Consider the following 16,688-nt stretch of genomic DNA (forward strand, 5'->3'; position numbering starts at 1 on the left):
TATTGTTCAGTCTTACTGAAATATAATGGAAATAATGCTAAAGATGCAGGTCCTGTTGTATTTAGGGGAGTTTACATGATCTTTTGAAAACCTGACCTTCATTGTTTCTGTATGAATTCCATACAGCTCTGGAGTCAACAAGTTGTAAGAGGAAAATAAGACCCAGGGCACCATATTCTTCTTTCCCCTGCATCTCCCACAATCACACGTGAGGGCAAAGCATGCGTACAATGCAAGTAAATCAGGATGGGAATGAGATACAAGCTTTCTGCAAAGGTATAAACAATATTGCAGAGAAATGCACCAGCATCTAAGATTTAAAGTAATATTTAATATTGTCCCAAGCAATAGACTTAAGCTGGGAATTTACTCCAAGTTCAGACTACAGGATTCAAATTATCTGCAAAATCCAGTTTATCTGAAATTAGGAGATCTTCAGTAAATCCAGTAAATTATTTATTAGTTTTTAATACTTTATTAATTTTCAGCAGTTCTCAACAGCTGGCACTGGATTTTCATTTGGAGTATAAATTATTATAGCACTTCTGAAGTACATTGAGATGGGCTAAACTTGTGATACTTAAGAAGGAAATTCTGTAGAGTTAGAAAAAATTTAACAACTGATTTTTCTCTGGTGTCTTGTGTTTTCCCAGTGTGCAGTATTTATTTGATCTAGAAAATAGTAAGAAGTACATAATTTAGGACATTCAATCTAGCGTATCAGTCACAGGCACATCCAAATCTGAGTGAAGAGCATCAAAAGCAGTTTTCAAATCACTGCAAGATAAAATGCTGGTACAGTTGCAGTTATACCAGACACCCTGTTCCCCCAGGTGGCTATATCTTGTTTCATTTGGGTCCTATTGCAAGATCTGTAAAAATGGTACTGGCAAATCTGGAAACAAATAATTACTATAATCCAACCTGGATGCAACAAAAAACAATCTGGCTGCAACAAAATATTTCCTAAATCCTCTGAAGTGGAGCAAGGTTTAATCCTTGTTGTTTTTTTCAGATGATAACAAGCTGCTTTAAAATGCAGTTGCAATGACTTAGCAGGTGGCAATGTTGGAATGGGTGCATTTAGTTTTGAATCATTGCATAACAGAATGAGGCTCTGGTTTTAGGCAACGATAACTGCAGGCATGAAGAATCTGCAGAAATTTTTTTGGACTAGTGTTTCCTTCCATATCTTTTTCAGCAAAAAAGGCTCATTTGTGCCTTGATTTATTTGAGCTGCATTGTTTACCTGGAACCTCTCTGTCCTTGTACCAGTCCTATGAATAAAATAGAAACTGAAAATGGAAATTCATGGAGGAAACTCCCAAAACTAACAGCAATAAAGAGCTGTGTAACCGACTTGAGACCTGCATATCAAAATACTTTTTTGTTGTTGATTATTTTCACATTATAGTTTTTTTCTCAGTTTTATTTTGGTTTATTGTCTTTTATGGAATTCTGTATCTAAATACATTTTGTATTTCAAAGACATTTTACAAAGTCAAAATTGTCTGATATGAAAGCAAAATTACAATGTCTTGCTGCCATTGGCATCTGTGAAGCTGGAGAAATCTATATGCAAGTTATCATGAATGGACTCAAGGGGCAGCACGTACATATATGCAGAAGAGCATAAACAAAAAGAGATTAGAGCCTTGTGGCATTTTCTTGATTTGCAAAAATGCTTTTAGCAAAGTTCATCAAAATTGCAATGATTGAATTCATATCAAAATAGCAAGTTTAGGTCCTTCAGTTTTCAGTGACTAACCATTGCAAGGCAGGCTATTGTTAGTACCTGCAGTGCTGGGATAATTAAAACCCTTATCTAAACTGACCAGGAAGGCAGCCTCTGCAGCACAGGCTTGATACCTGGTCTTGGGTAAGGTACAAAGAGGAGACTGCACCTTGTCTATTACTGCATATATGGAAAACTCAAAACCTGAACATTTGGAGATTAATTCCATCTTCTTATGAATAATAGGTTTAGGTTTTGGTTTTGTGGTAGATTTTTGGTTTTGTGGTATGGTTTTTTGTTGTTGGTTTTATTTATTTACACACAACTATTTCATTTAGAGATGCAGCTTTGGAGATTTTTTACTAGTTCTAGTCTTTCCACACTTAGACTGCTTACTACGTTTTTTATATTCTGCCTCTGTCTCCCTCTGCCTCCCCATTTTCTTCTTCCTGTTAAGGCTGAGCAAATAATAGAGAGTTAAAATGCTGCTCCCAGTGTGCAGCGGTTGGAGTGGGGGTGGTCTTCCCAGGGAGCACATACTGTTTGGAACTGTTACTAAGTGTAGAAGTTCTGAAGTTGAGACCGAAATACAGACAGCACGTTATACAGTGTGTTATCTGCAGCTTTGTCATCACTACCTAATGTGTGTTACAGCAAACCACAAACCATTTATATCTTCATGGAAGGAGACTGCAACATGTTTGGTGTAAATGTGTATGGGTTAATGAAAGCTTAATTATAGCAAAAAAAGAGAACATTTGCAGTCTTCACTGGAGGAAATGAATTAGAAATGACCAGCCAGAGGAGGCTATAAAGAAAACAATCAATAGTATTAAAGTGGGGAAAATGGCTCATTCTTACTCTTAAAAGAGCAAAAAAGAAAAAAAAAGTTACATTAGTGTTAGAAATTACATTCTGGTAAGATGATAGATATATTTTCAAATTTTATAACTGACAGAAAGATCTGATTCTCCATTTAGTTTCTAATCTTTGACCTAAAGCTTTCAGTTTAGCAGGTGTACCAGTGACCCAGAGTGATCTAATTTAAGTGTTATTGGAATTACTACAGCACTGTAACGTGAGGGTATAAATAATACAAGAAAGAGAACAATTACAGCAATTAACCATGGCATGCACCAGAGAAAAATCACCCTGCAGCAACCTAGAATTCATTAAAGTAGCAGAGAAATTACTGAGCTTTCAAAACCTGGTGCTGTAGTGCTGCAAAGGAGAAGAAACCTTGACAGTATTATCTATATCATAAGAATGAGATCAAAAAGAATCTTTGTGTGACCAGAGAGAAAGTCATAAAAAAATGGAAGGAAGGTATTTGGCAAGAATAAAGTTAAGAGTGTGAGAAAAATGTAATAATATTTTCTTAGGCTTGAGTAAGTAATAACGTGTAGATTCTGAATTAGAGACCTCTTGATGCAAAGGTGAGACTATGTAAGCCAAACGTAATGGAAAGACTGTGAATGAGTCTGACATTTCTGGTTACTTATGATGCAGTAAAAGAAAACACTGTCTGAAAAGAATAGATCCCTATGAGAATAAGAATTACACATTAATAAAGAGATAGATTCCAGACAAAACAAGAAATCTCACAGACAACCTGTATGTTTGGGTTAGTTTTGTTTCTCTCAGTCTCTGCCACAAAACCACTTTCTAGTAAAACAGAGCTTAACTACAGCCAGACTGGTACCGTGATAGTGATAAGACATACAGAAGATGAAATTGCCCATATTGATGACATATTTCATAGGTCTGGAGACAGATCAGTACTAAGTCAAGGGGTGAAGCCTTCGTCTTTTCTATGGAATCAGGAAACCCCTTTGTGGTTGATGAGTATGATGAACACATGGGTATTTCAAAAGGTATCCTTTCCTTCAGGACCTCAGCTTCCTCAGGGAGCTCCTCAGTGCACAGTTCTTGTGCTTATTTTAACCAGATCTTAATAACAGAATGATTAAAAAATTACTTTTGTCCTAGTTGAGGTTGTGACCCACCTTCTCCCTGCCTTCTTGACGCTATGTTAGAATTGCACTGAGCAAGCATGGTGGAAGTAAGGCACAGGGAACAGATCAGAGTGTTTGAACAGATGATTGGAAACCATGGGCAAATGAAGTATGCTCCAAAGGCATTAGCCATTGCAAATAAAACTATCGTTTTGGGACTAGGGTAAGGACAAAACAAAAAATAATTAATATGGTAATAAGCTGTTCCAGTGAATTCACTATGTGTACTGAATGCAGCTGGTTAATACTCTGTGGAAACACATTAAGTGCTGCATTAGCAAGAAAACCATGATGTAGAATGCATATGAAGAAAGATATGTATGGGCAGATATTTATTCCCTTATATTAGGAATAAGGGTAGGAAGTGCATAGAACCACTGTGTGTGTGGCAGGGGCAGCAAGGGCGTAATGTGGAATATTCAGCTGCAGAAGTTGATGTGTTTGCGTGATGATTAGTGCTGGATTCGGAGGCTGCTGTTATTCCATTCATGTAATGCCATTGCCCAAGACTACCACATAGCTTTTATAGTCTGTGAGAATAAAGTGGGGTCTAAACCCACCAGAAAAAATATCTGTTTGGCCAGACTCTTCACTTAGAGTTTTGTAAGCAATAAAGAGAGCTAGACTTTAGTACATAATAATATCTAAAAATTAACGGAGCTGATAACCAGAAGTCAGAGAAACATCAGTTTAGTGGGGTTACTTGAGTGTGCTAGAAGGCCTGTATATATTTAAGTGCTTGTATGGGTTGAGGTGTAAAACCAATAAGCTTTATTGACTCTTCAAGTAATACTATTAAGGTCAGACTGCCATAAATTATGAAAGATTCTTTCCCTGACGACGTTTTCTCTATTACATTCTTGGCATCTCATCTCCTTGTGGGTCTTTCCTTAATTTTTCTCTTAATAAGATAGTTGGGGTTGACAATTCCTTTATTATGCACCCCACAGTTATGGGTTGTTTTTCTTAACTCTTCAGGTCCCAGAGCAATGAGGTAACTTGAGAACCTTACTTTCCATTTAAAAAAAAAAAAAATTGAATTTTTAGCCCTGATGATTTCAGAGAGAATTTTGAAATTATAAGGTAAAGTCTCAATAGCTGTAAAAATAAATATGTCTTTTTCTAAAGTTGTTAATATTTTTAAACCAATAGCATGATATATTCCCTATTTATGTATTCCAAAATAAGCAATGTTATTTTCTTTACATGTTTTCCATGTGGATGGCTCTCATGAAACGTAACTGTAAGTTTCCTTTGTAGTAGGTATTTGAGCAAGTTTGGTCATCTCTATAGTTTAAATTAAGCATAGTCTGCCTGAGTCCTGTCTGTTTAACATTTTATGTATGCATCATGCACTGGAATCTGAGAAATTTTTCGGATGCAGATTTCCAGGGCAGAGTATTCAAAGAGAAACATCTTTCTGTCTAGGTACAGTCATTCATACTTGCTTCTGTGAAAAGCTCTATTCCCCATTTTTGATTTCTTTCTGGGTTGAAGCAGTAAAGAATATCTCTTGACACCTGCTCGTTGCCAGAGGAGCACTATTTTGTATTTGTTGGAGTAGTTTTCGTTAAGCCTTGTGTAGTATTACTATTCTTTCAACACTGGCCTTTGGATCTTGTAAGGAAACATTCCTTATTTCCATGTTCCTCAGAAAAAAACCCCTGTAATATGCTTATTGTGGGAGTGTATGCCTACACCAGCCTTTACTGGATTTACTGCCACTGCAGAGATAGAAATCCCAGTTTGTTAGTGTTACCCAAATTCACCTTGCTTATTAATAAGGCATGGTAACTCGGAAGTAAAACTTAGTAGGGCTAAGGCTCATCTTTTGTGTAATCCTGGCGTAAACTTTGCATACAGATGCCTAGCTGCCTAGTTTCTCTTGCTCAAAAACTGTGTGTCAGTAAAACTGAAGTTTCAAAGTATGTAGCAACATATTTTCCACCGTGTTCTGAATAGCTGGTGTACCAAACTACAAGTGCTTGGATTTTTTAGGTTACCTTTTGTAGTACAAATGCAGTTGTTTCCGATGACCCATCCCATAAGTTATTGGGCAGTTAAATTTAATTTCCTTGCCCCGTTTTGTGCTTAGGGAAGAGCAAGTGAATGCTACTAATAGCTGTGCTTGCTGAGCTTGGTCCTGAAAACTTACCCTTTGACTTTAGTCAAGTTCCCAATCAGTATCACACATATTGTCTTATACACAGGTGCTATTTTTATGAATTGTTATTCAGCATAACAACAAATCTCTCTGAAACCCACTGTGTACAGTTTTATCCAGCTTCTAAAAGAGATTAGGTGTTTCCGGAAGGACCTTGGCCCAAATGCTTGCTTGTCTTAAGTTGATATATCAGTATTTCAACTGTTTGATACTTACGCAGCACATTGGTGGTCTTACATCACATACTAATTTTGCAGACAAGGAGACTGTCATTTAACACATCTCCCATATGTCACTGGGCCACCTGAGAATACCACCCGTGCATGATGATAATAGGAACAATTTTCAGCATGAAGATTTGTGTAAGGTGGTATATATACCTCTATAGATTTACATAAAAGCAGTGTCAGTTCAAAAGCAAACCTTTTTTAATTCCTGCAAAATTAGATACTGGCTAGCTCAAGGACTTGACCATACGTATACTGTATGCAGTGAATACAGTTGAAAAATGCACAGTTATAAAGAAGGGGTTTGGATTTGCACCAAATTCTAAAAATCTTTACATCCACCTCGTTTCAGTGGACGTTGAATGTTCTCAGTGCTATTTCACATTATGATACTGCTGAGGAGCCACTGTCTGTAGCCACCTATTTGATTGTAAAATATCCTTTAAAAATTCTTTTAAAATTTTAAATTGTTAGATTTACTGCCTTTTGCAGTTTGTTGCAGCAATTACTATTTTATATCACTCAGGAGATTTCCTTTAGAGAGCAAATAGTTTTTCTCTGACTTCTGTTGGCATGTATAAGAAATACAACAGAAGGAACTGCCTAGGTCATAAACCACCAAATGTTCAAGACTGGCTCAGGGAAGCACCACAATAAATGCTAATTGATAGGGGAAAAAATATATGCAACTTCCAACCAGAGGAGTTTGCAATCTGCTATATTGTCCTGGAATACAATTAAAGGTAGCCAGTATAGCTCAGATTTTGAGTATCAGATACTTACCCTAATCCATTAGGAAATGACAGACGAGGAATTTCTAATATCTGTATTATTACAGGAATTATTCTGCAACTAACAAGTACATTCAGAAATAGCAGAGAATTCTGAACATATAGGAACACATGATTAAATAGTGGAGTGGAAGTAAATTGGTCTTTATGGCAACCAGCATCTTGATTTACCTTGAAGTCATGTGGCCACCTTAGCTTGGTGCCGAGCTCATTAACATAGCTTCTTCTAACCTTGATTCTATGACTTTCAGTTGGTGCCAAGCAGACCAACCTGCTTTGTATCTGTGCATAGAATTTCACATCAGCTTTACCTTATTTTGCCCTTCTCTTAAGGAGAGAACAAATTGTCAATAGCATTATAAAAGGCAAAGAGTGTGTGTATGTATAATAATCTACATATACATAAATAAAAAGAAATATATGCATAAATATTTTATATACATATATATGAACAGAAAATGCAGAATTGAATTCTGGAATAGGAAAACAAATTTTCGTAATTTATGGACTAATGAGAACCTTGACGGGTTGAAATTATATTATGATATAACGATAAACTATTGGTTTTAAGTTTGCACTACGTAGATGAAAATCATAAGATATTTTATCTCATGTTTTAGCACAAAGGGAATCACTAATATTAAATTTACATTATTTAAAGGAGATTGTATGTGTGCTGCTAAGCGCTGCAACAGGCTAAAGAACTAAATAGCCTTGTTTTTGGCAGAAGTTAGCAATCTGCAGAATAAGGTGTTATTTACTGGATTTTCAAGAATTATAAAGGTATGCAGATGTGGAGGAGCACTCATGAGATGCAGATTCTAACTGTATTATGAGTACTCTGTATCCAGAATATCTCGCAGCACTGGAGATCTGAATTCATTTTGTGATACACTGTGGATTTCCAATGCCATGCCCATAGTTCATCTTATTTTAGATACATTTCTTCATTATTTCATTTTTTTAGTCATAGTTTTGTTGTTTGTGGAAGTGATGACTGGTTACAGAAAGAATGGAGCCTGCCATATTTTATGCTGTGACAGACTGGTTATTAGGGATGGGAGACAGGACGAGAGAAGGCAAAAGTAGGGATTAAATTCAAAGCAATTAACTGAAGAAGACAGACAGAGAGCACCAAAGAGAGTGTGGATGGGCTGGGGAACCTGTGAAAGGAGCCAGGCCACAGAGACAGTACAGAAACTGTCTGCAGGAAATACTGGATGATACCATCTGTCTTCTACATTCTTTGCTTCTTATTCCCTTAGTTCCCTTTAACAAAACCTCTGTGAACGAGTGGTGAGGCAGTGTGAAGGGCATGCTGTAGTAGATGTGTGTTTGGGAACAGGCCTCCTGATGCACATAGTTAGCAGGCAGCCTCAGTATCTGTCTTCCAATCTTGTACTCTACACTGCTCTGAAACAACTACTTGTGTAGGGCAAAGCACATTGTTGTACAGGGGAACCTGAGAGCTATAATGGCTACTGGATGCAACATGGAATTATGAAAAGGCTCGCGTACCTCGATAGAAATGTTTGTACTGTAATTTCCAATGTTTTACCCACAAACCATACTGATAGCCCTTCTTTTTCATGTGAAAAAGATTGTTAAGTTATTAGAGTAAACAAGCACAGAAAATGTTATCATCAGCTTACCACTAATGAGTTGGATTTGCTGCATCAGTATGACCTGCATATGTGAAAAACGACTACATAGAAAAGTTATCCTTGGTTCTTAATATTTAGACTTCATTACACTTCATTAAATAGAAGATTTTTATTTAGTGCTATTTGGATAACATAAAAGCATAGCAACAAACCCTATTTCAGAATGGTGGACTATGGTGGTTTTTTGGTTTTGGGTTTTCTGGTTTTTTTTTCTCACCAGGAATGCCCTGTGCAATGTCAGTTACATGCCTTTTTTAATCTGTAGAATGAGCAATGCTAGTTTTAATTTAGTTCTAAGATATAACTCTATTTGAAGTCTATTTATTAAAATTTCTAAAACTTTATAATCATCTTTACGTTCTCAAGAAGCACTTGATAAGACAACTTAAAGTCACTCAATTGCCAAATCACGCGAACAGTATGCTATTCCAGTCGAAAGGGGAGTAAAACACTGATTCAGTTCTCTATAGGTAAAATAGAAATAGTGCTATAGTAATTTTCATAGCAAATAAAGAGCACTTTAGCTGTTAAATTCTCATGGAATAATTAGTAGATTTGGATGAATAATGGATTCCTCAGCTTGAATGGCTGAACTGGAAAATGAAGGAAAATCTTGAGTGAACTAGAACAGCATGTTTGTGTGTTTTTGTGTGTGGGGTTTTTTTTGTGTCATGTGTCTCCTTGTGTCCACCCATGTGTGTGTCCCCCCCCCAAGGTGAAGAAAACCTGTCTATTAAGGTTACCTGGAAACACTTTTTGCCATGCAAAGAAAAGTTTTGGGGTGATTTATTCCTTTTTTGGATAATGCAGGTCAGTTTGCAAATTCAGTTTGCTGTTTCAAAAAGAAAGTCTAAAGGTTTCATTTAAAAACTATAAAATCAACATGTTAGTGTGATTAAAGTCCATGAAAATTATTGGTCATCCCCCACCCTCCCAAATTCTTTTTCATGTGAATTTAGATTTTATTACGAATTATAACAATAATTATCTCCTGGCTGCTCATTGACTTCCAGCTTCAGTTTTCACTAGAGTCACAAGATGCTGTGAAATGCCACAGTTGTGTGCACTTAAATTTTGGAGGCTATAAGAACTTCAGGGCATAAGCCAGTGTTTTGTGTTTTGCTTCTCTTCTTTCCCCTTCTTCCCCCCTCCCCCCCCCCCCCCCCCCCCCCCGTTTGTTTTTTTTTTTCCTCCTACGTGTCTGTGACATTGCATAAATAATTAAGAATGCAAATAATTATCTTCACACTTTTCCTTTCTTTCTCAACGCCCCCTGGAGTCCCATTTGTAGAAATATAATTAACAGCTAGCTAATTTTGGCAGAAATTTTTCATTTTGAATTGTAAATGACGGTAACCCAGGATTCAGGGAGCTGTTTTGCTTGCAAAACCCCTTAGCACAGAATAGGTGGTAGAGTGGAATTTTACTGGTTGTTTTTAAGAATAAGGCCAACTGAATATAAAGTGTGTTGAAAGTAGGACTGCTTGAGAATTTTGAGTGCTAAAGATTTATGAATTTTTAACCAAGAGACTGCATGCAATACAAGACATTCAGCAAATAGAAAGAAAAATGGTTTCCTTTCTCTTGTTCAAAGTTTTCTGTTGCAAATGTGCAACATAATATTCTCTGAGGGCAGGCTCTGAAGACATAACAAAGCTAGTGTCCCTTTAGGCTTAATTATACTGATATCCTTGTTTAAGTACAGCTTCTCAGTTTTCTTCCAAGGTTCTGGTTGCTTCACCTAACAGCAATTTCACTAGCATACAGTAGGCATGACTACATACCCACTACAGAAAGCAAAGGCGATATGGCTGTCATCTTTTACTCACTCCCCTTCTGCTTCTGTTGTGGCATCTTTATGACTGTCTTGCTAAGACTGTAGGCAGTACAGCTATTACATTGAACGGTCACTAATCTGCAAAATACTGCTGCTTTTAACAGATCTTGCCACATTAGCACAGGGCTTATTCTGTAATCATAGCTCTATTTTACCAGCCTAACACCTCATCTTTATACCACTGCAGTTATGTCTTGTATGTATTTCAGGTTTTTGTAGACTGAATGATTTTTTTAGGATTGTTCTTCAGTTTATGCTCAGGCTCAAATCAGCAAAATTATAGAATGATCAGAACATTAATAATTCGCACCTACTCTAGGTGTAGGTACTTATAATAACAGCTAAACAGTTTTTAGATATTCTTTAGGAAGTATCAAAGTGCAAACAGCATGTTTTCTCCCTTTAACTCATTTGTATTCATTTAATATCATTATAGGATATAGTTTTGGTATAATATTATCAGGGTACAGCCCTGTCAACATCCTCTTCCTTTGCCACTATGACAGCTATTATGTTAGAATAATGTTTGAGCTCACCAGTAGGAAAAGGATTGCTGATACTCCTTTCTAAAAGGGATGGTGAGCTGGAAAAGAACCGTTGAGAGAGATAATTGCCATTTGTCCATAAACTAAATCAGTGATCTGAATCATCTAGCAAAATCTGTGTATCATGTCTGCTAAAACTGACATTACAGGAACTGCTTATCATGGCAGCAAGTAATAACATTCTTGTATGGATGGTAATGGTGTAAAAGACCTGCTCTCCTATTGTGCATCTTATGTTCCATTACCACCATAGTTTGGGAAAGCACTATCAACTGATTACGCAGCAACGTTAACACAGGCTTAATTTCTTTCATAAATTACCGTGGAAAAGAGACATCTTTTATGCATAACTGAAAAATATCTCTCTCCTAGTGTGAAATGATATGTTTCAAGCAAAACACGGCACTCCAAAGCTCACGACATTCAGACGACATAAAAAAGCAGGATTTGGTGATTTAGAAGTAATCCTAGCCAAAGTATGTGAATATTAACTTGGAAATTATTTGATTAACCATTGTTAGGAACACTTCTGTGTGTCTGGCCCTTTGTGATATTCCTAGATCTTTGGTTTAGGTTGCTATGGCTGCCATAAATTTTGTGACATGAAAATGTACAGAAAACACTAGTTATTTCACAGATAGATTGGGAACTGTTTAACTGTGTGTAGCACAAGTAGGTGTTTACCTACTTAAACTATTGTCCAGGAAAAATAGATTCAAAGAACACTTTATTCACTTAATTCAATGGGGTGCTACAGAAAGGAAGAAGAAAATTTAATTATAAGGACTATTATCAAAATTTAAACATTTACTCTTACTAGCTGCTATAGTGTTTGCCTGTGGTTCCCTTGTGTAGGAGACACCTGTGCTGTACAAAAAAAAAAAAAAAAAAAGTCAAAAGTGGTTGCATGCAGGGTAAAATTAAGATTATGGACAATTCTACTAGTAAAATGGAAGTGAACGGCTCTTGCCGTCACTTCTGGAAAGACAGGCTATCCGTTTTCAATTAACTATTTCCCCTTGCTTTTAATTTTCATCAGGTATAGATTTTGGGGATGTGATCTAGAATCTTGCTTTATAGCACCACAGAGAACTTCCATGCTTTACTGATACTCCCTATCTCTTCCATGCCCTGTCCAGGCAAGGTCTATCCAGAAGGCATGAAGCCTTGGGGCAACAAAGAAGCTGTGGGTCTGGGAAGTACCCCATACTCTACACATAGGGGCCTGGCTGCAGCCCCACTCTGACTTCAGATGTGGTGTGACCTGGTACCCAGCATGGGACATGAGTGCCTCATGGAAGATCTGCTGGGGCCACTTTAATCAGAGTTCAACTGAATGTTTTCCTTTACTTTTTATTCCTTCTTGGAGCCATAAATTATTACATTGAAGCTTTCACCTTTTCTAGGGTGTCCCTCAGTGTTGTCCCTTTCTCTTGTTTTGTAGGCGAATGGTCGTACTGCCTGACTCTGGAAGTTTTCTAGTGTAGACATGACTCATGGATTTTTCCTCCCTTTTGTACCCCAACTTGTCGTCCCGTCTGAAAACCCCCCCCCCCCCCCCCATTTCCAAGGAAAATACAACGTACTCTGAGAAACTGTTGATTCAAGTGTCATGTGCCCCAAAGGCTGGATTTTTTTATTATACTAAGAGCCTTGAAAACAGAAAGGAAAAATCAGTGGTGTTCCATACATGTGAAAACTAATTCTGATTCGGTTTTCTTACTAACTCATAAAACCTCAATATAATCATTACAGATAAAACCAGCAGATCTAAACAACCTACAAGTAGCTACCTAGCTCTGACTGAGCAGTTTTATGAGTAAAGGAAAAAAAAAATCAACACAAAACTGACATGTACTCCTGATCCTTCCTTTGAATCAACACCTGCCTCATTTTACCCCTCTGTTAACCTTGGACAGTGTTAACAATCGTATTGACTCTGAACGTGGCTGAGAACTGCTGGGTTAAATGCAGTGTCACTGTCAGGGCAAACGGACCTGTTACGTTTAGCACAATGATACCTTAACATGCCGAAATCTGTCTCCAGTGTAATGCTGAAGACAACAAATGAATCTTTATATATATATATATATATATATATATGTATATATGCATACATACAGTTTGCTCTTAATCTTTACGCTAGTTTTCATGGTTGCTTACAATAAACAGCATGCCAACATACTAACATTTTGCAATAGAGAACAGGTACTCTGTGAATTAAATACTTTTAGCTTTGGGAGATGTTGTAAAACTTAATCATTTGGCAATTATGAAGTGCTTTATGTTCTTCAGATGAAATGTGCTATGTAAGTGTGAATTAGTATTATTGATGATCTTAAGCTCCAAGTTTGAATGCAAATGAGAACTTTTCAAGATAATAAATACCCATTATTCATCATGAAGGGTGATGAACAAATTAAATACCTTTCACAGGAGGTAGCCAACATATGAAATTCAGCTGTGAGCTGAATCAAGCACAGTGGTTGAGTCAATTGTTACCATGCCACAGATGTGGACCAAAAAAGTAAGAAAAACCCATGTGCAATGGGAGAGAGAGCAGTACAGAAATTCATGTCAAGGTGCATCCATGTCTGTGTTGCATTCTTTTGTACTGGTGGTCTTGGAGATAAGCAGGTATATTTAAGAGAGAGATTATAAAGTGGCAGCCTGCAGCAGTGGAAGCATGCGCCTTAAGTGAAAGTGGGACAAAGGGAAAACATATAAATAGCTTTGAACCTTTTTTAAAGGTTCATAAATCTCTTTTACTGAATGGCTGGTGTCATTGGACTGCCAAATACAAAATGCTCATGCTTGCAGTTGAGCAACGCATTTTGGACTTTTGTAAGTGACTAATTTTCAGTATTTCGCACAGTCAGTATATCAGCTCTGTCTCATCTTTGCTGGATTGTTAGGAGTGCAGATGGTCTTTCCTGAGTCCGAAAGCCATTTGAAGTGATTTTTGCCTGCTTTTGAAAACAATAGAAAGCTTTACCTAGCAAATTTTTGGTCTTGTGAAGCAAATGTGTATTAGCTACACTTTCATATGTTGGTTTCATTTGTTTTACATCTGTTTATATCTCTTTAATAAAGCTAGTATGAAAAAGGGTAGTTTTTAGAGACTACTGATCCTTAATTGAAAAGACAAGTTGTGTTTATTCTTTTTTTTTCTGAAAACTATCCATTCAAGTTCATGTCTATTTACTTCTGTCAGTTGATTCCCCCCCCATGTAATTACTCTTTTTTTCATTTAGTAGCTTCTTAAGAATTATTTGGATAGACGGTTTAATTGAACACTCTGTACTATTTCTTTTATTTTAGAACTCTATGCAGTACAAAAATTGTTGCTTTCCTTAAAAGTCTGTGATCTAGACATATGCAAGAACTGATGAGACATTAAAAAACATTACTATGTGGAAGGGACGGTCAGCATAAAAAGAGCATGACTTCCCACAGGAGAGAGCAGATTTCTTTTTTGCCTTAGCTGTTGCAGTTAGTTTGCAAGGCACTACAAGAGGGGTGAATGAATTTACTTTACAAATGTCAGTAAAGTAAATGTTGAGAAGGCAAACCCATGACTGTTATAAATTGCTCATATATCATTGGGGTGGCGTTCATCTGAATGAAGGTGTGTATCACAGGAGAGATGTATGTACATCTAAGTTAGTTACCCTAGGCAGCCCATGTAATCAGTGGTGCAGTTCATATCATCAGAAGTTAATGTCTATTTTAAGGCGGCTTAGGGGTAAACCGTTGGCACCCTTTTATTGTCTAGATCACACTCAGTATAAGGGAGCTTGTGCTGATCAGCTTAGATACAGATACCAACACAGTAGGCTCCAAAAGTTAAACAAACATATCCATGCACATGTTTCTCTAATAAGTTGCTATCTTTGGTTGCTGTCAGGAAACTGGTAAGTACCTAGGATACATAATGGAAAATTGCTACTGCATTCTTCCACTGTGTCGGCATCTTCTGCTCAAAACCAAGGTAACTGAATATGCAGCAAATCATGGAGTGAAATTCCAATTTTTCTGCAGGAGGCTTATGCCTTGGTGCTGTGAAGTGCTCTGGGTTCTGGTGTAATCCACTGGAGAAATTAAACATATGCACAACTTCAAATGTGTTAACAGTAAAGCTAAAGCGAGTCTAATGCTGGCTAACTTTGTGCATGTAGTTTTAAACTAGAGTTCAGCATCTTTCTGGATTTGGGGATAGATGCAGTCCAGGCATCTACTCTATAACTGGTCCAAGGTTAGTTGAAGTATAATGACTCACTTGTTCAGTTCTCTTAACACAGTAATCTATGTTTCTTGCCATAAACCAGAAGTACTAAACCCCATATTTAAATGGAATAAAACTTCTGCTAGAAACATTGCAATTCACAAAGCCTTGACAAAGTGAAGTCTGACAGAACCATTTATTCTCATTTATTTAAAAAGGAAAAGAAGAAAGGTCCAATTCAAATTCTTTAGCTTGTTTTTACCAGGAAATTCTTTTGTAGCTTCTGTGTTTTGGGCTCCTTGTGTCATATAGTTACATTGTATATCTTTATAGGAATTCATATTTTGGTATGAGGCCCATATTTTGACAGCATCAGGAGTATTAAAAGCAGAACTAAAATGAATTAGGGCTCCAAGAACACCAGTTTAAACAGAAAGAAGTCCCTTTAGTCTTATAAAATTCAATACAAGTATGAAACATTTAAAATGTGGCTACTGCAATGATGTGATGCTGCTGAGTTAAACTCCATATTGAGGATAGAAAATAGAGAAAATTAGTTTGGTGGTATTGCACATGAAAGAATAGAATCATTCTTAACTGAGAATTTTTCTCCCTCAAAGGAAAAAAACAAAAGCAAATTAAAAACCCCCAACCACTTATGAATGGAAACATGATGCAGCTATTCTTTAATAATTGTGTTTGTTTATGCAGGACCGTTTGAAGTGTATGAATCATACGCAAATCAGCTAGCATCCAGGCTGCTTTCCTGTTAGAACCATCCTCTTAAAAGTGGTGTGTCTTTCAGCATAGAAATATTATCCTTTTTTCAAATACTTCTCCCCTCAACCAGCAGCTGTTCTAAGCAAATGGCTGTCTGAATTCAGATGGGTGTTTGTTTATATGCTGCCAATACACAAGGCAGATTTTACCCTTTATAAGAATGTTTCTCATCACTAAAGTTGAGTGAATGTATGAGATAGGGCTGTGGTTCTCCATTCCCAGGTGCTGAACTTGGGAATAATTGGCACTTTCCTGAACAACCCTGATTTCTTACATTAGCATTAAACATTTAGCTGAACCTAAGCCAAGATGAAAGGAGGACTTCTCACACCATATTCACATCTCAGCATTCCCTCTTACAATGAGACGCTGTAGCCAGGAACTTCTCTTACCATGAGGCCTCTGTGCATTTAGGGATTGTTTAAGCTACCCGAGTGGTACAAAAGGATTTTACCTTCTGAAAACTCAGCTTTCAATGGCAATCTGAGTTCTGCTTACTGTTGCTTACCTGGATATCTCTTGGCCTTGCTGAAGAAAAGCAATCCCTTTTGATACTCGCAAATGTTAAAATAGCCTCCACTGAGAGAAAGCAAACGTTGTTTTACCACTTTGTGTTGAAATTGCTTAGTCACATACACAAACTCAATTGTGATGAAAATGAAAAGGAAGGAGAAAATGTTCACAGCTAAAATCTCATAGAATTGT

Source organism: Falco rusticolus, chromosome 9, assembly GCF_015220075.1.
Source record: "Falco rusticolus isolate bFalRus1 chromosome 9, bFalRus1.pri, whole genome shotgun sequence".
NCBI lineage: Eukaryota > Metazoa > Chordata > Aves > Falconiformes > Falconidae > Falco > Falco rusticolus.